At 43.3% G+C, this 6,021-nt stretch overlaps 1 non-coding gene across 1 annotated transcript; it reads right to left on the bottom strand.

Moving 5' to 3' along the window:
* Window positions 1–2,586: 2,586 nt before the first annotated feature.
* On the bottom strand, window positions 2,587–2,693 carry LOC130460391 (small nucleolar RNA R71). The gene has a single exon (XR_008920268.1). It is a non-coding gene; the product is annotated as a small nucleolar RNA R71 (small nucleolar RNA).
* Between the last annotated feature and the right edge of the window lie 3,328 nt (window positions 2,694–6,021).

The raw sequence follows: 6,021 nt of genomic DNA, 5'->3' as shown, positions 1-6,021 counted from the left end.
AATTATAAATTAATATGTTTTATTAACTTGTCATTAATTTTGAATTAAAAAGTTTTAATTTTTTATGAAATTCGCTCATAAAAGTTGCACGCACAAAGCAATGGACACTACGTGTTACCCTTAAGGGGTGTTGTATAGTGCGGGCATGCGACGACGAGCAAGGGAGCTCGTCGCCCATGCGGCACGAATGCAGCGAGCAACGAGCTTGGCATGAAAAAGGCAATGGCTGCCTAGGGGTTGTGTGCTACGCGTGTGGAGCGATGGGCGAGCAGTGCAGCGAGCAAGGCAAGCACGAGTGGGCAGCGATGGATGCTGCGCCACAACGTGCGTTGCCTCGCCCAGCAAGCACGCCAAGGCAGCAACCAAGGCAGCGACAAGCGCAGCATAACGTGCACGCGGGCAGCATTGGCTGGCCTGTCCAGCAGGCCAGCCAACGTTACCCAGCAGCGCGCCAATGCGATGGGCGAGTGGGCTGCGCGCAAGCGTGGCTCGTGATATGTGTGTTTTATATAGTGTTTTACCCCCGTCCCTTAGTACTTTTATGCGTCAAATGAGCTCTTAGGAGCCGTTTTTAGTACTAATATGCGTCATTGAGTGTGCCTTGAGTTTCAGGTTTGATTATGAGAAATTGGTCTTTTTAGACCCGTTTCATGGTGATTTAGGCCACTACACAAGCCCGAGGAAGTTCGGGACCTTTATCGTCGACTTTCGGGAGCCTTAGATGCTTATGATTGAGCCCCGAAGGTTAGACTCGGTGATATGGGCGAAGGAAATTGAAGATGGCAAATCGCCCTTTGAGCTGAGGGCGAAATGCAAAGATCGGGCGGAAAGAAGAAGATTTGAAGTCATCAACGCGTGCCCGATCGGGCGCACTTCGCCCGGTCCGGATCGGGCGGCCAAAAGAGAGCAGCTGTTCACCTTTCGCAAACCGCCCGAACGGGCGGAATTTGGCCCGATCGGGCCGACTGTCGAGCACATCGCCCGATCGGGCGACGCCAACCTCTGCAGCTTTTTCGCGTGGTTTCTTTTCCCTTTTTAGGCTTTATTTTAGGCAAACTATATAAACTAGCTTTTATTATTTTGGGGGACATCTTATTATTCTAGTTTTAATTACTTAGTTTATTTTTTAGTTCTCTCTATTTCTCCAAACACTTAGTTTTAATTTTAATCAAAGATTCAAGTTTTATTATTCCATTGTCTTTTAATCCGGTATTATTTCTTGCTTTAGTTTATTTTATCGCTCTAATCATGTTTTCAATTATGTTGATTGCTTTGTTATTTATTATCATGAGTGAGTAGTTTAATTTCTAGGGTTTAAGGGGATCCATGAATGCATGATTGGGGATTATATGTGGACATGATATTTGATTGATTGATTATAATTTCTATAGCTTATTATTATTGCTCGTCAATTCTGTTCGGCCGGACTATTTTGATTTGAGTTTGATTAACCTTGGATTATGCGCCGAGAGGTATAAATCTGATGTTTTTGGTCTGTGGCTATTAGATAGGAATTATTTCTAGTACATAGCGAGAGCCTGCTAGTTGTTTTATCCTAAGGAATTCATAAGATTCGAGAGATGCATGTTTTCCTAGTTATGGTTATTGATTGATTGTTATTGTCCATTGTCCAATCCCGATCTGCATTTATGGTGAACCGTTGCCCTAAATTCCCTTAATATTGTTATTTTCCGATTTGATTACTTGTTTTAGTTTAATACACAAACCAATCCAACTCTTGTTACCAGTAGTCTAGATTAGCCTTTTAATAGTAGAAAGAACGCCTGTTTCCCTGTCGATACGATCCCTGCTTCCCTTGCTATATTTTTAGTTGGTGAACGTTAGGTTTATCTTTGATAGGAGTGCGATTTAGCCTGTCAAATTTTGGCGCCGTTGCCGGGGAAACGGTTTTATTTTCTGTTATTAATTGTTATTTCTAGATTATTGTTTGTTACTTTATTCTCAAGGAACCCCCGTTCCTTGAGATCGGATCTCACGACTGTTTTCTAGTTTTTTGCTTGTTTATGCCCAGGACTGTCCATACCAGTGATCTGACTTCGTTCGATCCTGAACCTGAACGGACCTTTCGTAGACGGCGTAGATTCGTTGAACAGTTGAGAGACTATTCTGACTCTGAATCCGACTATCTGATTAGCAATCTATTCCATACAGATTCAGAGATGGGTGACCAAGCACCACCACCACCACCCCAGCCTGTGCCAAGGCTTACAGACTATTCTAAGCCAAGTCTGTCTGTGCTTCCCAAGGCGATCATGCCTTCTATTGCGGTCGAGAATTTCAAGATTGAACCCCAGCTGATAAATATGATTGAGAGACACCAATTCGGTGGGGGAAAATGGTGAAGATCCTAATCTCCATATTCAGTCTTTCATTCAGTATTGTTCCACCATTAAGCAGAAGAATTTAACACCAGAGAAGACTATGGAGATACTCTTTCCATTTTCATTGAGTGGGAAGGCAAAGCTATGGATTAATAGTCTCAACCGCGCAGCTATGAAAATCACCGACTGAGATTCTTTGGCTCTTGCTTTCTATGTGAAATACTTCCCACCTGAGAAGACGGCTCGTCTAAGGGGAGAGATAATTTCCATTACACAACGAGCAGACGAGAGTTTGTTTGAAGTCTGGGAAAGGTTCAAGGATCTAAAGAGAGAGTGCCCACACCATAGCATGGACGACTGGTTCTTGATTCAACAGTTTTACAATGGTCTGGGTAATGAGTCTAGGTGTCTTTTGGATTCAGCTGCCAGTGGGAGATTCATGCAACTTGAGGTGCCTAGGGCTATGGAGGTTATCGAGGAAATAGCCAATCATAATGCCCAGTATGGGAATCCTAGAGGTTTTGCCGACCGGGGTGTCAAGCATGAGATGAATTCTATTGAACAGCTTACTGCTCAGCTAACTGCCCTACATCACAAGCTGGATAATATGCAAAATGCATCTTCCCAGTCCACCCAAGGGCTAGTGTCGCCGCAATGAGTGCTCAGTTTGCCAATGTCTGTAATAGTTGTGGGATGCAAGGTCATTATGCACCGGAATGTAGGAGCTCTATCGAACAATGCAATTCATTCCAATCCTACAAGCAGAACAATCCGTACTCCAACTAATGTTCAGAACCCCCACCAGATTCAACACCCTCCACCACCACAACAACATTACCAACCACCACCACAGCAGTCATACCAACCGCGGAGTAACTACAACCCGCAGCCTAGTGGACCGCCTGGGTTTCCTCCACAACCTCAAACCACAATCTCTTGCCAAACCTATCCTATGGTTCCACGTGACTCTAATCGAATAGCATTTGCAACTACGTACTGTTTATGCCAAATTTCGTATGGACGACCTTTGGTTGGGACATAGACGACTAGATAAAATAAAGTATGCAAATGACAGGAAATAAATGACAGAAAATAAAGAGAGACAAGACAAGAGATGGTGACGCGGAAAACCCGAAAGGGATAAAAACCGCGGGTGGCAATGAGTCCACCAATCCACTATGTTATCGGCATAAATAGCCTAGGTGAGTACAAGTACAATGTATATTTGCGTGTATATAAATATGGCTAATGGCAATGCTTAAGTAGAATGTAATATAGGATCATAAGTGGATGAGGATTATCGGAGAAGGTGATTGGTAATGGGCGACTGATGTTTCCAAGGTTTGTTTCATGGCGGATGATACCTCGTGGAAGGATATGTATTATGAGAAAGTGCATTATTTGAGAGATAGATCAGGTTCATATCATTAGGAGAATGGTCTTTTGTTGAGGTTAGTATAGATAGACGTGGGTAATGATAATTGGGTGTGTAATGGAATGTCTATATGGAAATTAGGAGAGGTAGATTTATTATCTTCAGTTGCTGCTAGGCTATAGGTATCGTGGGGGAATTGCAATAGTTGGTTTAGCTCTTGGTATATATTTTGGCGGAGGAAGTAGACAGCAGTAGTAAAGGTTCTGTCGTCGCCTTTTTCTTCCTAGAGTCTTACTTGGTGAGGCTATTTATACAGAAGTGTAGGTCAGATAAATGTGTTAGCAACTGCCTCCATGATCTTTTCAACTGCCTCCATGATCTCCTCAAATAATTCCTTGATATTTTCTAACTGCTTTGACCTTGACTCAGCCACAACGACTCCCTAAAAGTAGGAGTTAACTGGTACGATCTGATTCACGTTGACCCGTTCATGCCGTCGACCTCACGTCATACAAAACGACCCATAACAATAGCCCCCATTTTCCTAATTGTAGCAAGCCGGAAGTTAGGAAAATAATCTTCAAAGCTTGTCACCATCTTCGTTTGTTATCGACGCTAATCTGTCACTGTCTTCGGCTTGTCCGTCATCTTTCGTACTTAGCCTTGTTCAATGACGTCGCCACCTGGTGTCATCCACGATTTCTGACAGCACTCGATGTCATCATGCGTATATTGGTGTCTTCATGTCGACGTTGGTGTCCTCAGCTTAATTAGATGTAAACCTGACATCTTGTGAAAGAATTGTTTCTCTTAACGAGCGTAAGACAATAGGATGTAGTTCTTAAAAACCTGTGCGAAAACATGTTGAGACATAACGTCAGTTAGGTATCTAGCGTCATGGCCAACTTTTGTATCTTCGTCCGTAGTTTGATGTTTGCGGGCGTTACGGCCAACTGTTGTACCTTAGTATGTCATTTGACGTTTGCAGGCGTCATGGCCAACTGTTGTATCTTAGTACGTCGTCTGATGTTTACAGGCGTCATGGCCAACTGTTGTATCTTAGTCTGTCGTCTGATGTTTACGGGCGTCATGGCCAACTGTTGTATCTTAGTCTGTTGTCTGATGTTTACAGGCGTGCCTCTATTGTCGCTGTTGTGTGACATCTACCGTATCAAGGCGGTATAAGCCTCTTCATTTGTTCGTAGTCATGCGAAGAATTTAGAGAAGGAAGTTGCGTCGAGTGTGCGTATGGTTGAATCGTTTTAGATGGTTGCAATGTCATGTGAGGATAGGTAGCAGACGACTGAGTTGAAGTTACAGGTGAATGAAGTGGATGGTTCGAAGCAACCTTATGACGAATGTCAAGAAGAGTCGAAGGGTTGTGAGGTTTCCTATAACACGAGGACAAGGGATAAGATGTTTGGATGGCGCAATCTATGGAAGGAGACTTTAGCCTATGGGATATTCAGAACAACAGTTTAAGTAGGACATGAGCATTCTGGGTCGGCTTTGTTTGTCGTCAGTGTTGAGGGGGAAAGACGTGTGTTTCTCTGTTTTGTATTTGGCGATTGGTTAGGAGTTTGGACAAGCGTCGAGGGTGCATACACGTCGTTAGCTTAAAATGTTGTTTACGTTGTCTCTGTTGTTCGCTGTGGAATAGATGACACCTGTGAGGTACTCAAAGCACGAAGTTATGTGCACATAAATAGAACCTGCGTCGTCTGTAGTGGTCGCGCTTAGAAGCGACATGTCGTCGTTGGGATCCAATAAGTTTAAGGGTCATGACCATGGAGACGTTGTCGCTTGTAGTTGATAGCGTCGTTCGTTGATGTCGTCTTCTGATGATGTCGTTCGTTGCTGTTGTCGTTGGTGATATCGTCAACAAGTGATCTGTAGAGAATAGAAAAGGTAGAGGTGGACGTTCTCTTGATGCGATGTTAGCGTCGATTTTCAAATAAATAAGATGAAACATAAATATAATATAATTGCGTTTGGAAGGATATATTCAATGCGACAGATAACAAAAACTGAAATTGAACTTTAATCGCAGTGTAGTGAAAAATGTAATAAATTAATTAACGCACGAAGTAAGTGTTAGATATTACTTAATATGGGCTCGTGTAACGAAATTACGTCGTGTCGCTGACTGTCCCTTGATGACGATTCTACAATCAACAGCATTCTCCTAATGTCGTGGCACCTCTCGTCGCCGATCTTGTTTTCGTTCCTGAGATCATTGTCATCGCTTGTATCATCGTCGTCACATCTGGCGTCGTCCCGTCACGTTGAATGAGATTGACGCAT

Source organism: Spinacia oleracea, chromosome 4 (assembly GCF_020520425.1).
Source record: "Spinacia oleracea cultivar Varoflay chromosome 4, BTI_SOV_V1, whole genome shotgun sequence".
In the NCBI taxonomy this organism is placed as follows: Eukaryota; Viridiplantae; Streptophyta; class Magnoliopsida; order Caryophyllales; family Amaranthaceae; genus Spinacia; species Spinacia oleracea.
The sequence above is the reverse complement of the archived record's forward strand: the minus strand, read 5'-3'. Positions and strand labels throughout refer to the sequence as shown.